Below are 8,137 nucleotides of genomic sequence, written 5' to 3' on the forward strand. Positions count from 1 at the left end.
GCCGACAAAGCAGCCGCGCGGGGCAAAGCAGCGGCGCTGGCCAGCGCTGGCCGGCACAGCCGCGCTGGCCGAAACAGCCGCGCTGGTGACCGTGGAGCACCTCTGCCCGGGAATTTCCTAGTCTGTGGGCAATAAAAACACGGCGTCCACTCACCCTCTGCGCTTTCACTGGGAGCTGCAATCCTGAGCTGTTCCTAAACGGCCATCTTGGATCCACCTTCCCAGAATTTTCTTTCAAGTCTCTGCTCCTGCTGTGAGCCCAAAGACCATCCCCTACCTTGCTCGGGGCTTTTCTGCAGCTCTGTGGCAGGTGGTTATCTCCCATTATCCTCTGGATTGTGAAGGTTCCCTCCTGTCTAACCTTAGTGAATTGTGATTGTTCTTCTGTGCTGAACTGTCTTGCACTGACTATGCCAAAATCTCCCACAACTTGGGTCCTATGGGCCTCTACATTTCCGGTCTCTGGAATCCGGATCCTTGACATTGATCCATTTCATGTTTCTGTATCATTTTCATAAGCTCCTTGTTAGGCTCCATTATTCACTTGTGGTGACAATTTTGGACCTGGAGTCAGTCATGCTACCAGTTCTAAGAACTGGCTGCAGTGCCCCATCCTAGTCAGAGCCATGAGAAAGTCTCCCCTGAGTGTTGCAAAACATACCAGTTTTGCCCTCTTCCAACCTGCAGCTAGCATGGTATTTCTGAAATACGAATCTAATAGGCTCTCTCTTTCTCTCCACCCAAGAAGGCAGACTATTTCCTCATTCTGTCCCTGTGTTGCTGAGTGAGTTTTCCTAATCCACCCTTTGAATGTCTTAGCTTCAGAAAGGGGGTTCAGCTGTGACTTCTTACCAGCTATACCCCGGAGCCTCATCATCTCCTAGATAAGCCTTGGGGTTACTGAGATCAGGAACTCCTACAAGACAGCCAGGGCATAGCTTACTTCTTTACTCAGTTCTTTCATCAGTTCTAGCGACTAAGAGTTTCCCATTTTTAGGATTCTACTACATAGCAAAGAGGATATTTGTCATTCTGTATTCAACATTTCCAGGTGTTTGGGCAGGGCTGTTTGCTGGCTGCCTACTCCTCTGCCTCTCTGGAACTCCCTTGCTCTCTGTTCTCATCCCATAGGCTATCTTGCATCTCCAGGGTTCAAGTCCTCATTCAATTTTTTAATGCTGGTCTTTCCCCTGGGAATTCTCTACTCAAGCTTCAGATCACAAGCAAAGGTCAATTACATAGAAATATTCCTTAATTGCTTCCTAAATCTAGCTCCTCTCTTACATGTTTCCATAGTTCCCTGTTCTTCTGGCATAGCACCTGTCACAACTGTACCTAGTAATGCCTGCCTCCCCCTCTAAAACCTAAGGCAGGGGCCACAGCAGTCTTGTTCCACACTGGACATAGTCCCCAAAGCACAACATGGGAAATAATGAAAGCAAGCATCCAATGAGCTCTTTACCATGTCTCCATCAGTATCCCCATTTTTCAAATAAGGAAATGGAGGGATAAAGAGATTAAGTAAATTGCCCAAGGCCTCAAAGCCAGCATTCAGCAGATCTGAAATATAGTCTGTCTCCAGAACCTACTGCCTTAACCTCTATTTTGGTAATACATGGTTGCTGCTCAGTAAATTTATGTGGAATGACTTTTCCTGAGAGCCCATGAGCTCCTGCACTCTCTGCCAGAGCCAGCCCAAAGATGTCTTATTTCATCCTTTTTCACCACAGGTCCTTCCCCAGGGATCCTCTGTGTATGCATTTGCTGGGTGAGGAGCCCCAGGGGCTGAAGTTCATTTGCATGGCAGAGGTGCCTGGCAAGCCTTGAGCGTGGTTACTGGCAGCTGATCACTGGTCTAGTCTGCTCATTGGTCACTGGTCTGCCTTCTACCCCAGGTTTTCTATGAGAACTTACTCAAGTGACACACAGAAGGGACTTTTCAGAATGCCACAGATACTGATTAAGGCAGATCCTGGTCAGTCAGTCTGGGTAGGGTCTGAAATTCTGCATTTTAACCCCATCCCAAGGGATGCTGATGTTGCTGGTCTGCAAATTTTGAGTGGTCAGGAGCCAGAGCAACATACTCCTGTAAGCCTGAATTTCCTAGTTTATATTTGGAGCTAATCCTACCTACCTCACAATATTAAAATAAGAATAAAAGAATGTGTATAAAGTACCTAGTCCTGTAATTGGAACATATTCGGTGCTCAGTTAATCGTCAGGATGCTTTTTCCATTTTATTTTTTTAAACATTAGTCAATATCAAATCTAGAAAGATTTTATCATCTGATACTATAATTTTCCACTGGGAAATTAAAATACACGCATACACTCAAAGAGCTCTTAAATAATTTTTATAAAAAAGGAATCCAATCAATGTATTTAAAATATTCATCTAACATTACGTAGTATGTTTAAAAGTAGTCATCTCACCCCTTTGAAACTTAAATTCACTCTCTAGCCACGTAACCTCCGGATGTTCTCAGCCTGACTGTTAAAAGCTGACGATGAATCACACTAAGAAGAAAGTCTCATTGCTTCTGGGTTCTCACCATTACTGCAAATCCGTAAATTGTCCAGAACTACAGCTTTGAAGGCTGTTAGCTCCTAAGATTTCTATTATGAATTTACACTTAATCTTTGATCCTGACATATCTTTTAGGCTTCCTATTTAATTATTTACCAGACCCACTGCTAAAAGCCCTGTGAACCAGCCCTCTCCATGGCTGCTGTCCACTGCTCTTTCCTCTCTATGTGTATTTGTGGCTCCTGTCTTCCTGGGACCTGTGCTGCCCCTGCTTGTCGCTGTTCTGGGGGACTCTGTAATGGACGGATTGAGGAACTTCTCTTGGTCTGGAACTCAGTTACTGACATTTTGACTGACACCAAGCATGAAAATCACATTACCTTGGTTGTATAAAACCTTCACTGGCTACCTGTAAAGTACAGGATTATGTGTAAAGTCCTAGTTATTAACTTACAAGTCCTTAAATTGACTTGGGTTTGAATACCTCAGAGACATTCTGGAACCATACATCCCCAGTCGTTTTCTTTGGTCTCACTCAATTGGATTAGTTCTTTTTGGCTGAAGACATTGAGCTACAGGGCATTTTCAATGTTTGCTCTCTACTTATGGTATTTATTAACCATGGAGGTCAGGCTGTTTTACTCTCTGTCAAGCTTTCAGTCCAAATTTAAGAGGTACCTTTTCCAGATTGCTGATTTGGTTAAATAAGCCATAAATCGATCCACTGTTGTTTAGATTTTGAAGCACTGTTCTTCTTTGGTATTTTCATGAATCTGCTCTAAGAGTTTGTTTGACATGTCACAATTAACTTTTATATTATTCCACTTAATAACTTTTTTTCCCCATATGCCAGCTTGAAACCCTGTCAAAGTTACTAATTAAATGCTTTGCATGACATATTACCTTTTCCCATCTGCTTCAGAAGAATGTCACAAGGACAATGAGATGTTATATGTGAAAGTACTTGGATTGCGAAATATCAGGTTTTAAATTCAATTATGTACATATATTCAATTTATTTTGGTTATTCATCAATCACTCCACTGGTAGGGTGCTCAAGTATTAATTGTTGAATGGTGAATGAACGCGAGACCCAAAGGGGAACACAGGTATAGGTCATGGATTTCTTAAGGAAATTTTAATGTAGCCTCTTTTAATAAGGCATAAATAATTCTAAAGTCAGCTAACAATAAAATCTTTAAAAAGCAGGCTGAGACAACACAGAAAAATATGGTACTGGATACTGCACAATTAATGGCTGAATATACTCTAAATTACAGCTCTGTATTTTCCAAGGAGAGTGGAGTTCCCTCAGGCTGGGCAGCACGGGGGAAAAACTGGTTGTGAGAGGTTGGATTTGCATTGGAGCCACTTGCATGTGTAGCAATGGGATAGGCAAAGAAGAGGTGGGGTATTACAAGACAACGAAATAATGTCAGGAAACAACAGATCACCACAATTTTATTTAAGTTGGAGGAGGGGCATATACATTAAACCTACTTGGCTGGAAGATGATTCAGAGAAAAAGATAGTAAGTAGGGCTTCATTATACATTTAATGTATAATGTTACCAAATTAAGAAGTTCCTTTTTTTTTTTTTTTTTCAAATAAGGAGGAGATACTTTCATTTTTCCGAAAGTCACAAGACACTTGGTTGGGGTCAGAGTGTTGGGGTAGGAAGGATGAGGGCATGAGGAAAGTTCTTTAGGGAAGTAGAAGTAGACTCAGTTGCTGGTTGTGTTTCCTGTTATGTTTGGGCTTGTGTGTTTGAGGACAGGTTGGTGGGACCAGGGAGACAAGGCATGAGATCCAATGCTGGAACTCAGTTGCTTATTTGAGCATCACTCCTGCAAACATCTAAACACATCAAATCTGCCTTAAAGCTCTTCCATATGAGTCCTTGAATCCAGTTTGAGAAGAAACATATTCTTAACATAGTGTAAGAAAGCCTGGTCAGTTCAATCCAATCCAACTCAATTCAATTCCACAATAATTACCATGGCCTTCTGTGCTGTGTCATCATTGTTACTGCTGTCTGGAGGTATAGGGAGGTGGCAGAGCTTACAACGTACTTGCAAAGATAAGCCTCATACCCAGGAAACATTTTATCCATCAGGTGAGACAGAGGCTGAGAAGTACGAAGATCAGTACCAAGTATTGTCCATCGGTGCTCCTGGAGTTCAGAGCAGAGACTGAGGAGGAAAAGAAAGGATATGGAGAGAGAAAGTCCTGAATTGGCTCCGTGGAGTGGGAGTATCACCACTCAAAGTGTGGTCCATGGACCAGCAATGCCAGCATCCCTTGAAATCTTGATTAAAAAATGCAGAACCCCAGGCCCCATCTCAGACCAACTCAATTAGAATCCGCATTTTGGCCAGGCACGATGGCTCACATCTGTAATCCCAGAAACTTGGAAGGCTGGGGCAGGAGGATCACTTGAGCCCAGGAGTTCAAGACCAGCCTGGGCAATACAGTGACACTCTGTCTTTACAAAATTAAAAAAAAAAATTAGCCAGGCACAGTGGCATGTGTCTATAGTCTTGCTACTGGGAGACTGAGGTGGAAGGACTGCTTGAGCCCAGGAGTTTGAGACTGCAGTGAGCCATGATCGTGCCATTGCGCTCCATCCTAGGTGACAGAAAAAGACCCTGTCTCAAAAGAAATGGGGGGGGGGAGAGAGAGAGAGAGAGAGAGAGAGAGAGAGAGAGAGAGAGAGAGAAACAGAAAGACAGAAAGAGAGAGACAGAGAAAGAAAGAAAGAAAAGAGAAAAAAAGAAAGGAAGGAAGAAAGGGACGGAGAGAGGAAGGAAGGAAGGAAGGAAGGAAGGAAGGAAGGAAGGAAGGAAGGAAATAAAGTATCTGCATTTTAACAAGACTCTAAGTGGCTCATGTACATGTCAGTCTAGGAAGCACTATGGCAGAAGATCCCAGCTCACCTGTGCAAGATAGAAAGTATCAAACGGAAACTCCGAGGAAAAGAAACTCAGGCCCATAGGGTGCCTCAATTGTAGCTGTGTACTTCCCAAGTCTCTCCCTCTGGCAGACTTCCTGTACTTTAATGGACCTTGCATAGAGCGTCCAAGGACAGGGGTGGCTGTGAAAGCAATGAAATTGCCACTTAATGGCCCACCATGCTGAAATATATTCCTTAGTTTTTACAGAAATGTAGAAATATTTAGAAGGTGGGCATAGGCTTGGGAGTAGGCAATGACTGAAAATTCCCTCTCTAGCAGGCCTGGGTCTACACACACATAAGTATCTACAGGTATGGATTTGAGTCAGTACTTTCAAAAGTTGAAAAAAAATAAAACACTATGCACATGCCCAAAAAAGAAAAAAAAAGCCACTCACCTTGCAGTTTCTGTCATATGAGTTCATGCTTGCCTTATTGGAATTAAAGTAGTTCATTATGCAGTAGGGAGGGAATAGACATTTTAATGGAATTGGCAAAACCCAAACCTCAATGTCCAGCAGAATAGACTAAAAGTAAACAACTATGCCATGGCTTTCTTCATATGAAAAGCGTTCCTCATGCCTAGAATTAACTGTGCAATTAAACAGCTATATATAACATCTTATAACAACTCTCTCCTTCCTTCCTTCCCTTCCTTCCTTTATTCCTTCCTTCCCTCCATCCATCTTTCTATATGCTTTAAAAAATATAATGTGATTTCCATGCAAATCAAAACCAGCTAAAAGATTGCCAAGGCCAAGATGTAATTGAAGATGGCATTTAAGCCTTCGTGTCTCCTTTGTCTCCTGAGATATCATCATAAAATAAAAGACTTCATCAGGTAATGTTTTCTTCATTATTCAACATCACAATTCCGAAGTGAAAAAAGATAATTAGACATACGGTGCTGTCGAAACATAGTTTATGAGGAGCTTCTAGTTAATTAGTTATGGTAAAAGGTTTTTATATAATCATAATTACTTTAGATTTCAGAGGAAAAGAAGCAAACATACATGTATTTTATTTTACCTGGTGACAAGTTTATCAAAGTGATGCTGATGTTTTCATGACCCTTCCGCACCTTCTTCAGACTTCCCAGAATAGAATGCAAAGTGTCAGGAGGGGATTTTAACAGCACAACTCATGTTAACTTTGATAGGAGTTACACATCTAAAATCTTTACACATCATCTTGCTTGATTCTCTAAGAAAATATCTCGGTATCTTGAATTTCCTTTGTCATCAATGGAAGACTTACCTCTGAACTAAAGAATGGTTATAGCAATTTTGTTTAACATCTGAGATGAGCCAGCTTAATGGGAATACTTTTTCTAATTTCTGGGGTCAGCCACTGAAGCAAAAATGATGGCAAAAATAATACTGAGAAATATAGCATTCTATAATTTATTTGTTTAAAACAAGTTTATCAGCACCATGAGATGATGAGAAAAAAATAGAAATTAAAAAAAAAAGTTTAATGTATAAGAACTCTCTCTTAGTCTCACCAGGTGTTTCTATCAAATCTCAATCTAATGAAGAAATGAAGAGAAGTTAAGAGTAAGATCGAGATCCTTGGTTTTCCCCTTTGTGTCTGTAGCAGTTTCAATAATGTCTTAGCTGAGGGAATGGCCAGATGACCTCTGTCATGTCTTACACCCATCTGAGTGCCCCAGAGCACAGGTTCTCCAGCTTCTAGTGATGCCAACCCCTGAGAGAGAGAGAATGAATCAGGTAGCAACATGCCCTTGATTGCTGATCTCCTAAGATGTCACATGGCTGATGTATGCCTGGAATACAATCAAAGTGCATGCAACTTTGGAGCTAGAATACAATTTTCCTCAATCCCAGCTGAATGCTTATTACAACAGAAGACGGAAACCTGAGACAGAGGCTAAGAAGGCAAATGGGCTGATTTTCTACGGTACTATGCAAAACGCTAATGTCAACTTATACACTGAAAGTTGCCAGCTGGGCAACTCTAAGAGTTGATGGAAGGCTCGTGCTTCTTTCCACTCCTGCCATATTATCTGATGGCACAACACATCTAGACAGATATATGGGAAATTATAATAGCTGTCATTTCTTTGGTGTTTAGTGATGCTTGCACCATATTGTATACAATATGGATTTCTTTCACTTAGTTAAGGCCTTGCCACCTCTTAGATGAGTGACTTGGGGCAAAGCACTTAATCTTTCCAAACCTTGGTTTACTCATCTGTACAATGAGACTAAAAATAGTATCAAGACAGATAACAAATGCATGATCAGTACAATGCCAGACACACAATACATGCTCTGTAAATATCAGCTATTGTTATTTTTACTCTGAGAATAACTCCAAGAGTTAAATACTTGCTGGGCATGGTGGCTCACCCCTGTAATCTCAGCACTTTGGGAGGCTGAGGCAGGTGGATCACTTGAGGCTAGGAGTTCGAGACCAGCCTCGCCAACATTGTGAAGCCCCATCTCTACTAAAAATACAAAAATTAGCCAGGCGTGGTAGCACTTGCCTGTAATCCCAGCTACTACTCAGGAGGCTGAAATGGGAGGATCACTTTAACCCAAGAGGTGGAGGTTGCAGGTTGCAGTGAGCCAAGATCATGCCTCTGCACTTCAGCCTGGGCAACAGAGTGAGACCATCTCCAAAAAAAAAAAAAA

At 41.8% G+C, this 8,137-nt stretch overlaps 1 long non-coding RNA gene across 4 annotated transcripts in view; it reads right to left on the reverse strand.

Moving 5' to 3' along the window:
• LOC108289597 overlaps window positions 1–8,137 on the reverse strand; it is a 148,820-nt gene that overhangs the window by 94,779 nt on the left and 45,904 nt on the right. The window contains exons 4-5 of one of the 4 annotated variants that reach the window (XR_005196942.1): window positions 5,464–5,621; window positions 4,525–4,719 (exon numbers count right to left, since the gene is read on the reverse strand). The exons of the other annotated variants lie outside the window; for them this stretch is intronic. This is a non-coding gene — a long non-coding RNA (uncharacterized LOC108289597). Of the gene's footprint in view, window positions 1–4,524; window positions 4,720–5,463; window positions 5,622–8,137 lie in introns of those variants that run through there. 4 annotated transcript variants of the gene reach the window in all.

The sequence above is a fragment of the Cebus imitator genome, unplaced genomic scaffold (assembly GCF_001604975.1).
Source record: "Cebus imitator isolate Cc_AM_T3 unplaced genomic scaffold, Cebus_imitator-1.0 Scaffold406, whole genome shotgun sequence".
NCBI lineage: Eukaryota > Metazoa > Chordata > Mammalia > Primates > Cebidae > Cebus > Cebus imitator.